The sequence below is a fragment of the Galeopterus variegatus genome, unplaced genomic scaffold, assembly GCF_000696425.1.
Source record: "Galeopterus variegatus unplaced genomic scaffold, G_variegatus-3.0.2 Scaffold5249, whole genome shotgun sequence".
Lineage (NCBI taxonomy): Eukaryota > Metazoa > Chordata > Mammalia > Dermoptera > Cynocephalidae > Galeopterus > Galeopterus variegatus.
The window spans coordinates 12,142-33,529 of record NW_007731360.1 but is presented as its reverse complement, the minus strand read 5'-3'; the positions used below and the strand labels follow the sequence as shown (position 1 = coordinate 33,529).

Here is a 21,388-nt window from a genome sequence, read left to right as displayed (position 1 = left end):
TCCCCCATCCCACTTCAAGATTTTTTACAGTATTTTTTAGTATTTTTACATATTTACTTTGCTAGTATTACAGTGCATTCTATTATTGGGATTTTATTAGCTCTACTGTTACCTTTATTTTTTCTTCAATTATTATGCTACTATCACTTGGGAAGCAGTGTGCTTTCTTAGGACTACTTCTGTGGTTGTAACTCTAATGTACTGGTTCTCTTCAAACATACAAAGCACATTACTGTATGCCCCATATCCCATTTGCTAACATGTAATTTTTCTCCTTTCATTTTATGTTAGGTTTCCTCAAGGCCACATTTTTCTCACCCTATGTGAGGAAAACATCTGTATTTATGTAAGACTACAGGATCTCCAAATTATTAACTACTGGTAAATGAATGTCCAAACAAACAGAAAAGAGAAAAGAGATTCTAATGTAGATGATGAAGAAGAAAAATCCCCAACAATATAGAAATTTAGAAGAACTGCTTTAGAACAAGATTGAACTATAAAACACTTTTAAGAACAAGGGCATGATTCAAATTCAGTAACCAATGATACCAAAACAAGCAGGGTTCCTCATCCACCACCCAAATGACCAAGAAGTCTTTCATGCTAGAGTCTACAGTATTAATGATTGGAATTTTTTTAGACAACCATTCAAAGGAGCTCATGGTAGCTAAGCAAAATTTTCAAGTCCCCAACTCCACAATAGTTTAGAATCACAGCATTTATAGAGAAGAATCATGGGTGTGGGTCTCAGGAGTCGTGTGGGAAGCTGACTGGCTCGGGGTGAAGTCAGCACAGCTATTCCTGGCATCTTGACTGATATTTTCCATGGTGCCTTAGAGTCCAGAGTGTATGCACTTCAAAGCAGGCTTGTAGTTGCAGGTGGTCCTCAGAAACAACTCAAGATTGGCATTACAGATGTTATCTTAAGCCACAAGGCACTTACTTAAGGAATAAACATCCTGACCTCCAGATCAAGTCTTAGCCTAAGGAAGTTTGTGTTTAATCAGCTCTGCTCCTATCTTATTATTAACTGAATTTGTTACTTCTAGGAATCCAACATGTTCTTTTTGATCAAGCTGATTTTCTTTTGCTATCTCTCTTTCCCCCCCACCCAAGACTTGCATGGATTGGGGTGAGCAGAATAGCTAGGAGAGATTGCGGTCTCCTGGTTTCACCAATAAAGTTTCTTAAATATTATCTGTAAAAACAAAACAAAAAAACTTTTTGAAATATTTAGATGTCAAAAGTATTATGTCTACCAAAATCTTTATCCTTTAATTTCTGAATTTCTGTTACAATTGTTAGTTATAATAAATAAAAATCCCCAAATACATATTCATAACTTTAGAAGTTATGTATTTGGTCATTTTACTTTGTTAACCAGAAAAAAAATTGTAGAATTACTTTTTCTCTTATTCCTTTATCATTAAAGAAAGCAATGAATGTGATCAAATTATCCTAAAAACAACTTGTGAGCAATTTTCATATTGCCATATCATGATTCCAGGAACAAAGCTATCCAAACATAGAAAATGTGACTTTTTTCTCATGACATTTCACTGGTATTAAGTAGACCTGTTTCTTTTTTCAGTGGATTTTCTTTTACCTAAATTACATCTTCATACATTTTTCCATTCGATAATTTTTTCTTTTTGACAATGCAAGAGCTTTATATGAGGACATTTTTTTCAAATCTATTATTTTTATAAATTTATTTGTGATGTACCTTGTCTTTTAAAAGGTTTTGTGTTTTTTTTTTCCTTTTTGTCTTTTTTCGTGACCAGCAACGGATCGCAACCCTCAGTGTCGCGCCCGTACCGGACCGGGACCGGCAACGGGATCACAACCCTCGGTGTTGCTCCCGCACCGCGCTCAGCCAGTGAGCGGCCAGTCTATATGTGGGATCCGAACCTTTGGCGGGAGTGCCGCCGCGCTCCCAAGCAGCACACTGTAGCAGTGCTCCACCGGGCCGGCCCAGGTTTTGTGTTTTTTATATGTAAGCACATCCTAACTTTTGGAAGAGGATGAGTGAGATTTTACAGGAAAGGTTATATTGCCGTGAAACATTAGAAGTGAAATGAATTCACTAGGCAGAAATTGGGAATTCAGAGAATAAATGTTCAACTACAAAGTATTTTCTATAAAACATACTGTGCATTTAAACATTTGTACATTTGTTTTACATCTATAACATACTATACATTTGAATCTACATAATGAGTGTATATAAAACTTGCTGAAATATATATCTTTGTCTTCGATATAGACGTAGATCTGATAGGAAAGTTTAAAAACAGGTATAAAAGGCAAACCCATTAAAAGTCACTCTATTGGCAAGAGTCCAGAAAGCCATCATGAGGAGGTGCTCAATTCTTTAACTGAGCACGTGAATAAGTGAAAATAGCTAGGAGTTGCTTGTACAGGGAAGTATGTTGCTTTATAGAACTTGTATAAGGGAACAAGGAAGACTGGAATCTGCTGCAGAGGGCTTTAAGAACAGGTACAGTCAGAAACTGCCTGGACGTTTGGTGGCCCTTAATGAGGGACACCAGTTAGAACTGGCTCATAATTCAACAACCAAATGAACTTCGTCCTATTGCCTCTTCCAACTCTGTGGTCCTACCTAGTTCTCAGTCTTTCCCTCCCCATCCCTTTTGGCGACCAGATTCTGCCATATAAGGCCATTCTTTTCATAATTATATGTCAAAGATGAAGAAGATGGAATCTAGAACTTCTGCATTGATCATATAAGGCCCAGCATGTCGTCCAACAGTATAAAAAGAAAAAGAAAAAAAAAAACAACCCAGTATCTAAATTGCAATTATTTTCTTCCTTTATCAGGATTTGCTGGAAATATTTGGATCTTAGAAAAGAAATGGACACAGACACAGAAAGAGTACTGGTCAAGTAGTTATGTGGGTGGATAAGGGAAGAGGGCTCAGGACTTATACCATTTTCAGAAATATTGCTTTGTGAAAAGACTGTAACTCTCCCATTCATTTCTTCTTTTTACAGAGCTGGGTCTTATATAAGGGAAGCATGGTAAACATAAAGGAGAGATTACGGCGCTTTGTAGTCAGTCTCCAGAAGGAAAATAGAATAAGGCAGAAGCTCCTCTAGTCCAATTCACCCTAATTTCTCTTAGGAACAAATTCTTTAACCGAATGTATTTTATGTTTCATCTTTTTTTATAACTTTCACATCTCTGTTAATAATTTTTTCTCTCAGTACAGTTGAAAGAAAGTTTAATCATTTCACTCTCTATATATCACAGCATCAATCCAGAGTTCAATTAAAACCGGAAATTAGCTACCAAATTAAAATTTCTGTTTGTTTTCTGCCTTTCTTATGGAAGTTAGGTAAAATTATTCATGTGACTTTGCAGTAATAATCTCTCTCTTCACCTATTTAAAGATGTCTAATAAAACTAGCACGAAATATAGAAAACATGGGAAAACAGAAAAGAATAGTCTAAAAATAATTGCTTATCAGTGAACTTTGACACAATATTTGTGTCTTAAATTTCTTTGTAGACTTCTATATGTCAAATTCTTTCTCGTTGGGATGAATATTCAAAGACCTCATTACAGAGCTGCTGGCTTGCTTCTCTGTATCACTAATAGTTGTTTGGTGAAATGAAATTATTACAAAATACAATTTCAAACATATTTTTCTCAAATGTATTTAATTCATGCTACCTTTGAAAAATGGAAACATTTACGATATCAACAACCACCTTTAATGCTGTTTGAAATGTTTAAATAAATAGTGTTATTAAGGTCCACATAAAGTTGAATTCAAGTGCCATCACCACCAGGTCCCACTCTCTAGTCATAGATTCTGGTTCAATCCCCCATAGAGGGTTTGGCTGCCCAGAGAGGACACAGTGTTGTAGGCACTAAGTCAACCAGACCTCCCCTTCCCAGAAAATTTAGCTCCGGTGTCTGCAGACTAATTAGAAAGAGACTTCAAAGGCTCTTCAATGGTTGCCTAACAGAACGGGTTTCTTACTTGAGGATGTCAAATGCATAGTGTTGCTGATACTTTAAGATAATTCTTTCCTCATTTTAAAGATGCCAATGATCAGATATTTACTCGTTTTTTTCCTCCTCCATAGTGTGTGTTCTGGATTAGACTGTCTGATTGAAAACACTGAAGATGTTGTTTCCCAGCTGAGCCAGCCTAGCTGTTCTTTGACCTCTCGGAACCTCAGTATCCTCATCAGAAAGTACTTTTTATATACTTTTGTGAGTATTAATTAAGACAGTGTAATAAAATATTTAGCAAAGTTATTTGCATTCAGTGAACTATCAGAACATATTATATTATTATTATTATTATGCCCCAGTTAGCAATATTTTCAATTTACACCGGAAGAATCTTTTTGTTTACATAATTAGTGACCCAGAGAAAGCAAGCCCAGAGCTGGTTAGGAAACATGGTGTGTCTGGACTCGGGCGGTTTTTGTCCTCGGCTCTGCCATTCTCAGGGTGTTAAGCTCATCCCTGGAACTGCTGCTGCTTAGTATCAAGCAAGTTTTCACAGTCCCAGAAATCAATTTCTAAAATGCATGTTTCCAAATTGGATAGGGAGGAACGAGGGAAAAAGAGCTTTCTCATTATGCATCTCTCTTATGTGGGAGGGAAAACATTCTCAGGAAGGCCCAGAAATCTTCCCTGTACCTCTCATTGGCTAGAAATAGAATCTTTGAGCAACCTTAGCTGCAAAGAATTTTAGAAAATCACTTAGCAGAACTTTAAAGACTCTACAGTCACTGTACCAGTGGGTTGAGAAAAAAAAAAAGTAAGATTGATAACTGATAGATTGATACAACAATTATTGCATCCAACAATTTTTTTTTTTTTTTTTTTGCAGCTGGCCAGCACAGGGATCTGTACCCTTGACTGTGGTGTTATCAGCACCATGCTCTAACCAACTGCACTAAACAACCAATCCCGCATTTACATTTTGAAGTCAATAAACGTCATCTTTTTCTCTGGAATCATTAATTCCATGGCCTTAGCTTCCCTCTTCCTATGGCCTTTATTTCAGTTAATGAAATGTTAGTGTCTTTTAAAACATTTTTCATTCTGATTGTTATAAACCTAGGGGAATTAGATGAAGTGGTTACTCCATGTTATTGAGACACAGAACAAGTTCATCTTCTGAGCAAGGCCAGATGCAGTTGATAGTTATCCGTTGACAGGAAACCCAGGGATATGTCCTTTTAGTGTACAAAGGTTTCAGTGAGAGGCAAAATTATCACCGTGGACATCTCTCTGCGAAATAGAATAGTGCTGCAATAAATGTGAAGGGTCTAGGAAACACAGTCAAGTCCATCACTTGCCCTATTCACACTGAGTAGGAAACTGTCAATGAGCCAGTCTAACAAAAGAGTATAAACCAAATTATGCACAAGGAAATTTTTTTTTTTTAGCAATGCTTCAAAGTGCAGTTTACTTAGTAGAGAACTCTCTCACATGCCTATTTTGTTTAAGACATTTAGCACATAGTGGGAACTCAATAAGAACTATTGAATAAAAGCTCTGTAAATGTTGACATCAAAATAGTTTTTCTTTAATGGTTATGGAGTAAAAATGATCAATAATCACTCTTTAAAAGATCAGGTATTTTTTGTTTGTTTTTTGTTTCTTTGTTTTGTAAATGTTTCTGTTTTGGTGTGTGGAGTGTGTCTTTGTATAAAAAATGTACACGTTTTTCTATAGCCAAGTGTTCCAAGTAATCCTAAATCACAAGTTTTTTGGGTTTTGTTGGGACTACTTTTCTGGTAGGCTTTGCCCCATTAGGACACCTGTTTAATGAATTGATTGGAAATTAGGAAAAATAAAAGACGAGAGTGACAGAATTCTAGGATCAACACAGAAATGAAGAACAGGGTGACGTTCATTTCCTAATCTGGTTCTAGGCACTCTTTCTCAAAAGAGAGATAGAGTGAGTATCATCAAAGGCCCACGTCAAGCAGTGTGGCTCCATGTCTTTGGGTGGGCAAAGAGAATGCCGGGCACAGACAGGGTCCCCAAATCTGTGAAAACACTGTGTTGCATGAATAGTGGTTGAGGATCAAAGGGCACGCTGTACCATCTCTTATCTTGGAGTCTTGTAGCTTTGAAATGATTTGGTAAAAAATAAGATTTCTCCACTGCAGAATGCTTCCACCAAGTGGATTTGATGACGTAGTTATCAGAAAAGATGTTGTAGTGAAAGAAATTGATAGGAATGGTCATTAATATATAGAACAATCTGGGCTCTTTCCAAAATGAATGTAAATACTTTGATGTCGTGTGTGGCTGACTCACAGGTGTGCACCATACCTAGTTGTCTTTGGAGTATTGCTTACTTTCATGCTAGATTTGTCAAATATAGCAATACAGTAATATCTCAATGTATTGTTTCTTATAATTCTTCATATTTTTTTCTGAGATGCATTAATTTAAGTGTTTTGGTGCTATGCTCTTTGGCCTGCAAAGACTCCTATCTATTTAACATCATTACATGTACATTATCAAATACAGCAACTCTTTAAGACCTTGGAGTCAAGCTGTTCTACCCCTGGGAGACCCGGGGTAAGTTCCTTCATCTCTCTGCCTCTCAAGTCTCATGTATGTAACATGGGTATTATACAAACTTTTTCACAGATGAAGAAATGCTTAGCACACTTCTTGCAATGGTCAAACACAAATAGAAGTTAGCACTTATTAATGTTGCTGTTGTTATTGTATTATTATGACATGATAAAAGCAAACGCTGTCTCAAATTAAAAGTTGGCATTCTTGTTTCAAAGAACATTTTCCCAGGTAAAAAACATTTTGACAATTACAAATAAAGTCAAAGTATTGGTATGAGACTTACTTTGCTGCCTTCAGTGATAAACCCAAACAACTGTTGTGTATACAATGTTCAAGATCATTATATGAAAAGACTCAGTGAGTTATACAACACTTACTTCCAGGATCCATGACATCCTAGTTTCATGATTACAAGCTATGTTTGGCTCACTCTTTCTATCATGCAGACATTCTCACTACCCAGAAGAATAATATTTATTTTATCCTCTACCCTCTTCTTATCTTTTTGAGTAGAATCAACTATTGATCAAGGAGCCATCAAATAACAAATTTCAAATTCAAATTTTCACAGACGGTGCATTGAAATGGCTAAGATTACATTGTTGTTCAGAACCTTGAGAAATATGACACAAGAATTACTCTGATGAACATAAACAACTCAATAGTACATGTTACGAATAAAAATATTCTTAAATTGTGGGTCTCTATAGAAGAAGAGCTCCTCTGATTGTACTTCTCATATGACCTTTGACAGGGAAAAAGAGCCAATGACAGCATATATTGGGGAAAAAAAAGGGGGTGGGGGAATGAAAGAATGAAATAAAACAAAAAAGGAAGAAAGCTTGTGGGGCTGGCATGATGAAACATTCATTGCTTTGTGGGAAGGCATCCAGTGTGCATACTTCAGTATTCCATGCTGAAATCAGAGAATGGAACAGAATGCCAGTGTGACTGTTCAGGGGCAGATCTGTGAAACGGGGAAGTGCAAAAGAATATTTTGATTGAGATATTTAATGGCAATTCAAACAGACTAATTATGAATTAAGGTACTAAAAGTGCATGTGATTTCAATTCTGAGGCAACAGCTGAATTTTTATTTCTGGATGCAATATTTGGCTACTCATCACAGTATGATTGGAACAATATAACTTTACTGTGTAAGTGATTTTGTGCCAACAATGTAAAAAGGGAATTTCAGAGCCTGCTTCTATACAAGATGGAACACATTCAAAATATTGGTTAGGCTCTGTTGGCTCTTTAGCATTTAGAAACAAATCACATGAAAACTATTCATGTTTTTCCAAAAATATTATTATTAGAGAACATCATTGTCAACAAAAATAAACATTTTCCTTTTGCCTATATGCACATACTGCGTTAAGTTCAAATTCAGCTCCCTTTGTTGGGAAGGTTTAAGAGGCAGTTGTGACTATACACAAAGTCTAGAGCAATAACAGAAACTGACATTATCGGAAATGTATATTTTTAAATCCTTTGACATCGTTTTTTTTTTACATGCAATTTATCTTTACATAAAAAATATAAAGTTATGCATTACATACATATAGTTACACACTTAGTCTATATCAGTGAGGCAGCAAGTGTGTGCGTGTGCCTGAGGTGTTACGGATCTGGCTTTGATGTGCTATTTTTTATTACAGCTAGAGGAACCACGCACCACTCATTCATTCTAAAGATACTTGTTGGGCTTCAGACATAAGTAGTTCTTGATCTTATTGTAGTCTTCTGCCTTTATTTTTTTTCCACATTCTCCAGTTTAGAAAAGAAAACACCCAAATTGAAATTATTCTGTATTTTTACTCTTTACATTACAAAAACAAAACGAACCATCGGTGGTGCAGTTCTTCAAACAAAATAAACACAACCAAATAGCTCTGAAATTGCTTTCTAATACTGATTTGAATATATTTCTCCATTGATTTGAAAACAGCTAACTTTAAACTAATTTGGGTAGTGAGGTCACTTTCAAATAAAATGCTATAACCTACAAAATCTTATTTTAGTAGAAGGGAATATATAGTCAATTTTGTAACAAGGGTAACTTTTTTTTTTTAAAATGACCTCATCCGTGGGCCTTTCTTTGTGAAATACAGAAAATTTTATATTATTTAATTGATTAGGTGTTTGTAAACATATGATTATTGTGTATTAAAAAGTGAACTGAATGTCAAATTTTAGAGGATTTATATTCATCTTTTTGTGGTGAATTAGGAAAGTTTTAGTGTGTACATTATATTACTTAGATAATTCCAAGCATGTATCTATGTATCATAATTTTATAAAGATAAGTCTAATTATAATGCAATATTTCCCCTACAAACTGCATTTATTTATTTACAGCTTTTTGAAACTTTCTAATTTGACCAGTTCTTAAAGAGTTTGTTACTTCTCTTTGTTAGTTGTTTCCTTTGCTGTGCAGAAGCTTTTTAGTTTGATATAATCCCACTAGTCTATTTTGATTTTGTTGCCTGTGCTTTTGAAGTCTTGTTCAGAAAAGTATTGCCTGGTCCAATTTCATGTAGCGTTTCCCCTATGTTTTCTTCTAGTAGTTTCAGGTATTAAATTTAAGTCTTTAATCCATTTTGAGTTGATTCTTGTGTATGGTGAGAGATAGGAGTCTGGTTTCAATTGTCTGCATGTGCTTATCCAGTTTTCCCAGGACCACCTATTGAAAAGGCTGTCTTTCCCCAGTGTATATTCTTGGCACCTTTGCTGAAAATCAGTTAATTGTAAATGTGTGGATTTATTACAACCTACAGAATGGGATAAAGTATTTTCAAATTATGTATCTGTCAAGGGACTAATATCTAGAACATATAAGAAACTCAAACAACTCAATAGTAAAAAAACAAATAACCCAGTTAAAAACTGGGCAAAAGAGCTGAAAAGACATATCTCAAAATCAGACAAATAGCCAACAAGCATGCAAAAAAAGCTCAAAATCAGTAATCATCAGGGAAATGCAAATGAAAGCCACAATGAGATATCATCTCACCCCAGTTAGAGTGGCTAGACATATCTCAAAATCAGACAAATAGCCATCAGGGAAATGCAAATGAAAGCCACAATGAGATATCATCTCACCCCAGTTAGAGTGGCTATTATCAACAAGTCATAAAAATAACAAAAGTTGGAGAGGATGTGGAGAAAAGGAAGTCACACTTTGTTGGTGGGAATGTAAACTGATGCAGCTATGAAAAACTGTATCGACATACCTCAAAAAACTAAAAATAAAACTACTTTATGACCCACAGTTTCACTAATGGGTATGTTTTTAAAGGAAATGAAATCAATTTATCAAAGAGATACCTGCACTCCCGTGTTCATTGCAGCACTGTTCACAACAGCCAAGGGATGAAATCCATCAATCAACGAATAGATTTAAAAAAAATGGTATTATATACACAACGGAATACTGTTCAGCTATTTTTTAAAAAATGAACTCCTGTCATTTGCAACATGAATGAAACTAGACGCCATCATATTAAGTAAGTGAAGTAAGCCAGGAACAGAAAGACAAATACTCCATGGTTTCACTTATAAGCAGAATATAAACAGCAAGAAAAAATTGGTTCTCAGAGAAGAAGAAAGTAAAATAATGGACAGAACTGTGGTTACCAAAGGCTGGGAAGGAAGCAGAGGAAGGGAAGAGGTGGAATAATGAACACCAGGTTACAGGCAGATAGGAAGAATCGGTTCTTGTATAGATAATAATACTAGATTGCATATTTCTAAACAGCTAAAAAATAAGATCTTGAGCGTAATCATCACAAAGAAAAGATAATTGTTTCAGTTGTGGATATGCTATCCACTCTACATGAATCACTGTACAATACACATATGTATTGAAACACGCTGTAACCTACAAATATGTACAGTTAAAAAAAAGAATTCGTCAAAAACACATGGAAACTCCTGAATATTTCAATCCCCCAAATTTGATTTTTAAGAAACACTATTTAATAAAGTATATTTAAAATAACTTTTCTTAGTACCACCTATGATCATGAACCCTAGAGAAATTTACTGGCTCTAAATAGCATAAAACTTTTAGATATAAATAAAAGAAAAATTACTCCAATTAAACACAAGTTAATAATATTTTAGAGCACTCTAAATTGGAAAAAGGTGGCCTTACTAAAAAATAATTTCACATAGATAAAACCAGGTCTACTGGGAGAATTTTTCATTTGTGGATAGCATTGTGAAGTATCAAAATGTGTGGGTGATTGGAAGCAGTCAGGTCTAATTAGTCAATAGATCATGATATTTTTAAAGTTTTGCTATAGTACTTCCTAAATGTACACCTTTAAGCATGCCCCTCATTAATTAAAATTTTTGAATTACCTGGCTTTAGCATTCTGCACTTCATTCTGAACTATCCTTGAAACCTCCCTAAACACTGGATGAGACTGACCAGTGTTGAAGATAAAATACAGTCATACATGTAGAAGTCTTTGGAACCAAAAGATTCCATATTAGCACCTTCGGATTCCTTAACAAGGGTAAACAAAATGCTTTTTCTGTCTTACCTATGTGCTGGAATCCTACCCATCCCCAATATGTTGCTTGAATACTGTTTGCTCAAGACCCTTTCCCTGACTGACTTCTCCCTGCCTGCACATCAGATACTTATCGCACTCCCTGTTGAGCAGCCACATGCTGTATGCACCGCACCACTGTTGCATTCTATGGCATTATGATAATCTTTATGCATGTCTGCTCCCCTGATTAGACTTCAGTTTGGAGAGAACAAGAATTACAACTCCTTTAATGTCACATCTTGTCTCTTTAGTATAATACCCAGCACAGGGAAAGTGCTTCAGTAAATACTTGTGAATTAATTTGAAAGCTAGATAAGGTCTTTCCAAGGATTTTTGTCTAGGACCTCACTCCACAGAGGGAAGCATTTCCACTGAGTTAAATGAACACATTTCTCAGATTCCCCAGAGCTTAAATGTTGCTATGTGACTAAGTTCTAGTCAGTAAGATGTAATGAAAATGTTTAGACTTTCAGAAAGTCTGTTAGACAAAGACAGAGGGCTATCATTCTTTATGCCACAACATGAAAAAAATTCATATGTTGAGGTCCCTACATCCAGTACCTCAAAATGTGACCTATTTGAATATGGGGCCTTTGCCAAGTAAACAAAATTAAGTCATTAAGATGTGCCTTAATCTGATATGACTGGTGCTTTCATAAGAAGAGATTAGGATACAGACACAGAGGGGACAGGCCATGTGAAGATAAGGGGAGACAGGGACAGAGGCCTCAGAAGAAACCAGCCATGACCCCACTCAGACTTCTGGCCTCCAGAACTTCAAGAAAAGGAGTTCCTCTTGTTTAAGTTATCCCATCTGTGGTATTTGGTAAGGCATCCCTAACACACTAATACTGCTACCTCTGTACTTCTGTTGTGCAAAAAGAAATACATTTTTATCTTGCTGAAGGCACTAGTGTTGTGGGTTTCCTGTGATAGAGAGCTACGTCAAATCTCATATACTTCTGGGAGTGTGGGAATGAGCATATTACAAAAATGTCATCAAACTTCTCAGTGGAAAGTTGATGCCAGAAGGAGAATTACAACTAAAACTATAAGGGAAAACACCCTTCTAATTATAAATCTGTATTGACAAAGTTAAGACCACAGTATAAGATAAGTAAAATAATAATAATAATAATAGTAGTAGTAGCAGTAGTAGTAGTAGTAATTCCAGGTGTGCCAATGTACTCTTTCTCAAGGACTGTTAGAGTAAAGGGTTCCCCAAAAACAGGAACTGAAAGAAGAAACAGGTCATGGGATCAGGCAGAAAGGATTCCTATCATGATGCTGAAGAGACTCTCCAGGGCAAAACCTGGAAGCTGGTTTTTAGAGCAACTAGCAGGATCACAGCTGGGGAAAGAAAAGACTTTTAGGGTGAGAGGCAAACCATTTAGCGAGTCATGTGCAATCAGTATGGAGCAAGCAGAAGCAAAGCCGGAGTGTCTGACTGGACGCCAGCTGTGACACAATGCACAGTTAGACCGTGTATGTCACAACGGGAGACACAGTAGTGGCCATGTGCACGTGTGGGCCCAGACCCCTGGGTATGGCAGGCAGCAGATGGAGGAAGACAGGGTCACACTGTGGATTGGGCCCAGTATGGCATTCTGAGGGCTGGACCCATGTCCAGATTGGTAGCAGCAGCAGCAGCAATAGTGGCCTTGCCTGGGGAGAGGAGGCACTGCACATGAGCCCAGCCTCCTCTGGTCTTGAAAGTAGGTGCAACACTGTGAGACAAACATCCACAATCTTGGAAATAGAAATTAAACATAAAGATTGATGATAGGAAAAACAAAAAACAGGAAAACGCTGTTTTCATGTTGAAGCATTCTTGCAGTACAAGATACAGCAATAAATCCATATGCACAAATTTTGAATTATGTAAAAATCATAAAGCCATTTTCCATTTCTTGTGTAACAACCACCAGTTACAGAAAATAACAGAGAACATATCAGATGTCATCATATATATTTACATTTAAAATTAAATTTAAGCTTACATGAAATTGGTTTATATGAAGAGATAAATCATTTTAGAAAAATTGTCTCCTAAGAACCATCAGCTCTAGATATATTAAAATTTATAACTCAAGTTGTTGGAAAAACTCAAGATTAAAAAGTATTTCCTGCTTATGCAGTAGCTCTGTGGCTAACTGTGCTTATCTACCAGGGCCCCAAGAATTCAGCCCAGTTAATAATCAGCTGCCTGCTCAAATCACGTGAAATCAGAGAAACTGAAACTTAAAGAGCTTGCCTAAACTGCCTGCAAAAACCCTTGTAAGATTAATGTGAGTCCACCTGGGTCCCGCTAATGTATAAACTTTCTGACTCTCCAACCCTCCAAGTGTCTGGAGCTTCCTTGCTGCATCTGTTCCATAACATTTTCTGGTGCATTGGCTGGAAAGTGAACAGACTGGCCCATTGAGCCGCCAGCCTGGGCAGGACTGCCTGGAGGATTGGTGGAGCCACCGGGACTGAGGAGGCACCACCCAGCCAGCTTGTTGGGACCTCAGAAAACAGGACCTTGCTGATCCAGAAGGCTGCCTCACCAGCCAGACTCTATGGAGGGAAGGACCAGCCAGGCCTTTGCAGCCACAGGACAGGTAGGCCCCTCCAATCCTTTAGTTCAGTTCAGGCCCACCTATGTTCAGAAGGGGAGATTGACCACCTCCCAAAAGGGTCCCTCTGAGGGCCTGTCTGGGAACATTCATCTGGGTAAAGGACTTCATACTGAGGTCCATCTGTGTGGGACCTTGTAATAAGGTCCATCTGGTTTGGGATCTTGTTGTGAGATTCCTCTGTTCTTGGATGTCCATCTGGGTAACTTAGGTCAGGATTGGGGGAGGGAAAGGTACCTTAACTTCTGTGTGTGTGAATGTGTGAGGGAATGTGAAATATTTGTGGAACCAAGTGATAAATGTGGTGTCCGAGTGGGTCCTAACCTGCAGTTTTGTAGCCATGTTGTGCAGTATTACACTGATTTCAGTTTGTCAGTCTGGAAACAGACTGAACCAAGCCCAGAGTTTATATGGGTACACCTTAGCCAAGATGGGCCAAATGGTCCCCATGAGGGGATGGCCAGGTGGACAACAGTGTGGTCTTCTTCCTCCTCTGGGAGAAGGGGGTCGCCTTACCTTTGTTTGTCTCACATCTCCACTGCAGGGAGGAGTCCTGAAGGGGAGACACACGTAAACAAAGCCTTTTTCCATGTCTGGGCACCTTTGGTAACCCCGAGGGAGATGCAGAAGCTTCTTTTCAAACCTAGGGGAGATATATTTGGCTGCTGAGGAAGGACACATACTTTCATGCTGTTTGCTCACAGAGACCCAGTGTTCACCCTACCTTTGTTTGTCTCACATCTCCACTGCAGGGAGGAGTCCTGAAGGGGAGACACACGTAAACAAAGCCTTTGTCCATGTCTGGGCACCTTTGGTAACCCCGAGGGAGATGCAGAAGCTTCTTTTCAAACCTAGGGGAGATATATTTGGCTGCTGAGGAAGGACACATACTTTCATGCTGTTTGCTCACAGAGACCCAGTGTTCATTCTGTCATAAGAATCCCCTCCCCACATATGGGTTCAGTTACCAGGAAAGAGATCCAGATTGTGTTGTAGTACACCTCTTCTGTCACTGCCCTCCTTTCCCTTACTACCTCTACTCCCCTGAAGATCAGTTAGCCAGTTTTAAAAGGGAGGTTTTGGTCTGCAGACCATTAAGTTACCTGCAGACTCTACTGGCTCACCCAACCTTCTAGGGGACAAAGAGTCCATGCTGCCATTTCCCTTTTGCCCAGAAACCCTGCCATCTTCCAAGCTATCTAGGCACTGATGCCCCCTTGCAGTCCCTAGCAGCCAGAAACTTTTCACACCAGTGTATGAGAAGGCAGTTTGGGAGATCCAAGCTTTCCTTGGGTGGCAACACCAATGCTATTTGGGATATAAGAATCTGAGGCAGGAGAGGGAGGCTAAAGTTAAACACGGGATCAAGCAATTCTAAACCTACTGTCCTTGAATGTATGTTTAAAAACTTTCAAAAGGTATACTGTGGGGAATATGGAGTCAAATTGACCCTGGAAAGCTCCAGACCCTATGTGAGCTAGAATGGCCCAGTTTTGGTGTGGGATGGCCCTCAGAAGAGTTGCTAAGTCTCCAAAAGGTCCAGGCAGTTTATGAGGTCATCACTAGGGAACAAGAGCACACAGACAAGTTTCCATACATAGATTCCTGGTTGACTATAGCTATGACTCTGCCACTCTGGGTCCGATTCTGCATTCATAAGGGAAAGAGTAAGGTCCTTGTTGCATGAACGGCACAAAAGCCAGAAAAGAAACAAAAAAATGAAGAAGCCTATATATCAGGGAAACCCAGAAGAAGAACTCATGCCACTGCCATATCCCATCCTTTCAGGGATGCTTGGCCTTAGACATCCTTTGCCAGATAGTCCCCTAGCTTCAGTCCCATGGATCCCACCAGCATCACCACTGGAGAGCCCACAGAGTCCTGAACCAGTGGGCAGGTGACTCCACTCAGCCCAACAGGTTACAGACCTTCAAAGCCCATGCGGGGGACCTGAGGCACATAACAAACCAATCAGATGACACTGTGCAGCCACGGTGCCCCCTCTTCTATTACCAACCCTTCACAACCACAGATCTTTTGAATTGGAAGCATCATACTCCATCATATTTGGGAAAAACCCAGGCTCTTATCTGCTTTCTGGAGTCAATTTTCCTCACTCACCACCCTAACTGGGAAGACTGTCATCAGCTAATCCTCACTCTCTTCAGTACAGAAGAAAGGTGACACATTCTGACTGGATCCAGGCAATGGTTACAGCAGGAGGCACCCACAGCCACAATGGACCCTGAGACTGGAGCAAGAGACACTGCACCGAATGCTGCTCCAGATTGAGACTTCAATGAAGAGGAGGAGAGAAACCGGCTCTGCCAATATAGAGAAGTTCTTCTCCAAGGGCTGAGAGCAGAGCCCAGGAAGCCCACCAATATGTCTAAAACAACCATAGTAACCCAAAAGCTAGATGAGCCACCTGCAGAGTTCTATGAGAGGTTATGTGAGACCTTTTGAATCTACATGCCATTTGACCCTGAAGTGGCTGAGAATCAACAAATGGTCAATGCAGCCTTTGTAGCCCAGTCCTGTGCCAATATCTGCTGCAAACTTCAAAAGCTGGAAGGCTTTACTGGAATGAATGCAACATAGCTCCTAGACGTAGCCAACAAAGTGTTTGTCAACCAAGACTGAGAGGCCCAGAAGGAGACAGATGGATGCCTGAGGCAAAGGCAGCACTTCTGGCAGTGGCACTTAACCCAGACCAGAGCTCTGCACCAAGGAAAAAGAAGAACCCCTGCCAAGGAGGATGGGCTCTCCTACAGTCTAGTGTGCTTTCTGCAGACAGTTGGGCCACTGGAAGAATGAGTGACCCCAAAGCGGGGAGAAATCCCAACCAATGATACACAGCAAGGCACACTCTGAAAGAAAGATGTATGAACCTGAACCCGCAAGTCAAGAGCTCCAGGACCTCATCAGCCTTGCAGGGATAGACTCAGATTAGGAAAGACTGAGCTCCTTGCTCCTGGACCCCCAGGAGCCATGGTCAAAATGATGGTAGGGAGCCAACCTATGACTTTTCTGGTGGTCACCGGGGTGGAACATTCTGTAGTCACCAGCCCAGTGGCCCCATTCTCAGGTCAAAAGCCTATCATTGCTGGTGCTACAGGAATACAAGCAGACCAGCCATTCTGCAAGGCCCAAACCTGCCACCTCAGGGGTCACAGGGTGACCCATGAATTCCCATATTTGCCCAACTGTTCAGTACCCCTACTAGGAAGAGATTTGCTGAGAAAACCAGGGGTACAAATAACCTTCACATCTGGAGAAGCAGCTCATTTGACTGAGTAATCAGGAGACTCTAATGATGGCTATAACAGTGCCTAGAGAAGAGGAATGGCACCTATACACCAAGGCTGAAGATGATTCAAACACAGGACCACTGGAGCTCTTAGGAGACCTCTTTTTTAGACACTTTCCATCTGTCTGGGAAGAATTGGGACCCGTGTGTATGGCAAAGAACCATGCCCCAATAATAATAGAGCTGAAGCCTGGGGCCACACCAGTCAGGGTGAAGCAATACCCAGTCCCACAGGAAGCTCAACTGGGAATCCAGGAACACATCCACCAGTTGCAAGAAGCAGGAATCTTGGTGAAATGCCAATCACCCTGAAACATGCTGCTCCTGCCAGTCAAGAAGCCCAATGGAATGGAGTACCATCTGGTCCAGGATCTGCCAGCCATGAGCAAGGCAGCTGTCACCCTTCCTCCCAACAGTGCCCAATCCTTACATGCTCCTGAGTCTTCTCCCTGTACAGGCTGGATGGTTCTCCTGTCTCGATCTGAAGGAGGCCTTCTTCTGCTTCTGACTGGTGCCCAAAAGTCAGCTGCTGTTTTTCTTTGAATGGGAAAATCCCCAAACAGGAAGGAAAACTCAACTAACCTGGACTAGGTTGACACAAGTGTTCAAAAACTCATCTACACTCTTTGGAGAGGCACTAGCTTCAGACCTAGCTGTCTTTCCAGTGGACAGGTTGAATTGCACCCTCCTTCAATATGTGGATGACATCCTCCTAGCCAGCCCCACAAAGGAAATCTGCTGGAAAGGAACAAGAGTCCTACTAAGTCTGCTTTCCAACTTAGGATACAAGGTGTCATGGGAAAAAGCACAGACATTCCAACAGAGAGTTAGGTACCTAGGGTACCACATCTCTGAAGGATGCTGCTTGCTAGGAATAGAAAGAAAATAAGCCATTTGTGCCACACCCTGACCAGACACCAAGAGAAAGGCCTGAGAATTCCTTGGGACTGCCAGATTCTTCAAATCTGGATACCAGGATATTCAGAAAAAGCTAAGCCCTTATATAAAACCATCAAGGGAGCTGAAAAGGAGCCTCTAACATGCGTCCCAGAACAAGAGCATGCATTCTCAAAAATTAAAATTCTGCTAACCCAGGCTTCTTCCCTTGCAATTACAGATATAACTTGGAACTTCAACCTGTTTGTACATGAGAGAGATCATGTGGCCATGGGAGTCCTCACCCAGACTATAGGGTCCTGGCAGAGACCGGTGGCATACTTGTCCAAACAATCAGATACCATGGCAGCTGGCTGTCCACCCTGCCTGCAGGCCCTGGCAGACATCATTGCTTTAATCCAAGAAGCAGACAAACTTACTTTGGGATGAAATCTCAATGTGAAGGTCCCGCATGCAGTGACCACCTTGATAAACAATCAGGGGTACAAATGGCTGACCAACTCCAAGATGACTCACTATCAGGGACTCCTCTGTGAAAACCCCTGGCTGCAACTTGAGACAGTGTGGACTCTGCATCCAGCGATGCTCCTGCCTGCTCAGTCTGGCTCCCCGGACCATGACTGTGAGGAACTGAAAGACAAAATATGCTCCAGCAGGCCTGATTTGATGGACCTGCCTTTGACTGATCCAGACGTGGAACTATTCACAGATGGGAGCAGTTACATTGAGGTGGGACAACGAAGGGCTGGATATGTGGTAACAACTCATAAAGAGATCATAAAGGCAGAGCCCCTACCGCAGGGTTGGTCAGCACAGCAAGCAGAGCTATGGGCACGCATTCAGGCACTCAGGCCCTGGCAGACATCATTGCTTTAATCCAAGAAGCAGACAAACTTACTTTGGGACGAAATCTCAATGTGAAGGTCCCGCATGCAGTGACCACCCTGATAAACAATCAGGGGTACAAATGGCTGACCAACTCCAAGATGACTCACTATCAGGGACTCCTCTGTGAAAACCCCTGGCTGCAACTTGAGACAGTGTGGACTCTGCATCCAGCGATGCTCCTGCCTGCTCAGTCTGGCTCCCCGGACCATGACTGTGAGGAACTGAAAGACAAAATATGCTCCAGCAGGCCTGATTTGATGGACCTGCCTTTGACTGATCCAGACGTGGAACTATTCACAGATGGGAGCAGTTACATTGAGGTGGGACAACGAAGGGCTGGATATGTGGTAACAACTCATAAAGAGATCATAAAGGCAGAGCCCCTACTGCAGGGTTGGTCAGCACAGTAAGCAGAGCTATGGGCACGCATTCAGGCACTCAGACTCTCAAAAGGAAAGCAAGTCAACATTTATACTGACTCTAAATATGCTTTTGCAACCCTGCATGTCCACGGAGCCCTGTACAAAGAAAGGGGCCTGCTAACGGCAGGAGGAAAAACAATCAAAAACAGAGAAGAAATTCTTCAGCTTCTTGAGGCAGTTTGGGAGTCCACCCAAGTGGCCGTTATACACTGCAAAGGCCATCAAAAGGGCACTGACAGGATCGGTGAAGGAAATCGACTGGCCGATCAGACAGCCAAGAGAGCAGCCACCCAAACAGGGCCTCCCAAAAGACTGGAGGAAACTGCCAAAATCATGCTGGCACCAGAGACAGCACAACACATGAAGCATACAAAAGAGGAGGCTCAATGGGCAGAAAAGGAAGGTGGGACTGAGACTCCTGAAGGATGGTGGAATCTCCCAGACCATAGACTGATGTTTCCTCAGTGGCCAACTCACCAACCAGTCCTGGAATATCACGAACTAACACACTGGGGAAAAATGGCCCTGGAAACCACACTGAGTCACTGCTACTTTATCCCAAAGTTAGCCTCTCTTTGCACCAGGGCAGCTTGCGATGCCCGACCTGCATCCAAAACAACACCAAGCAAGGACCCTTCCTGGCCCCCAGAGTCCAGCCAGTTGGGACATCACCCTTCAAGGACTTGGGAGTGTACTTTACTGAAGTAAAGTCCTGCAGAGGCTATAAGTACTTGCTGCTGATGATAGCCTGGCCCCCAGAGTCCAGCCAGTTGGGACCTCACCCTTCAAGGACCTGGGAGTGTACTTTACTGAAGTAAAGTCCTGCAGAGGCTATAAGTACTTGCTGCTGATGATATGTACCTTCACTGGATGGACTGAGGCACTGCCCACACAGTCTGCACAAGCCTGAGAGGTCATTAAGGACCTTTTAAGGGAAGTAGTCCCAAGATACAGGCTCCCTTTAACCACAGGGTCTGACAGTGGATTGGCTTTTGTTGCAGAAGTTGTCCAAGGACTGGCCAAAATGCTAGGGATAAAATGGAAGCTTCATACCAGCATATAGGCCACAAACTTCAGGGAAAGTGGAGTACATGAACGAGACCCTAAAGACTACATTAGCTAAGCTCTGCCAGGAGACAGGGCTTCCCTGGGAAGATATACTTCTCTTAGCCTTGTTATGAACCCGATGCATGATGGGATCTACTGGGTATTCCCCTCTTGAGATTATATATGGCAGACTACCCCTGCTCATAGCTAAATTGCAGGAGGACCCTTGCCAGCTGGAGGAGATAGAAATGTCACAGCACTTGCAGTCACTGGCTAAGACTTTCAGGCAAATAACCAAGACAGTTTTAGAATGAGCTCCCATCCCTTTAGGAATTTGGGCTCATCAGTTTCAACTCGGTGACACAGTATGGGTAAAAGATTGGAAAAAGGCTCCTTTAAAGCCAACCTAGATGGGGCCACACATAATTGTATTGACCACCCCTACTGCAGTTAAGGTTGCAGGTCTGACTCCCTGGATCTACCATACGTAGGTGAAACAGGCAGCCACCCTAAATGACATCATTTCATGGTCCATGAGGGCTAATCCCACCAACCCGCTCAATGTTCTGTTCCAGAGACTTTCCTCCACTAATCATCACCACCCTGCTCTGGTCACACTGGAAGCTGACTGGTCCATGCATGGCTGAAGCCTGAGGTTTGATGAGCCCTGCTTCAGCCACTCCAGAGGCTGGCTGATCCATGCATTGCTGGAGCCTGAAGATTTTGCCATCGTGGGACATGGTAAGTATATGCCACCCCTTGTCCCTAGCCTTTATTATGGTACTTGCTTTGGTATTTGCTATAGGATTGGCAGGAACTGCCCCAAAGTATTGAAATAGTATAGAGAATGACAGAATCCTCCTGTCAGTAGGATGCTTCTTAGCAATTGCATTGTGACAATTTGCCTTTTAGATTAACCCTTTCTTTGCCCCATCTGCTTGCCGAGATTGCTGAATTTTATTCTAAAACTGGTGATATTTTTCCCTATGAAGCTCACCAACATGTATTACATTACTATTTCCCCTTTCTCATAGAAACATGGACTCTAGGC

General features: G+C 40.8%; 1 pseudogene; it reads left to right on the top strand.

The window, feature by feature from the left end:
- Positions 1-17,089: 17,089 nt before the first annotated feature.
- LOC103604573 lies at positions 17,090-17,972 on the top strand (annotated as a pseudogene).
- Positions 17,973-21,388: the final 3,416 nt, after the last annotated feature.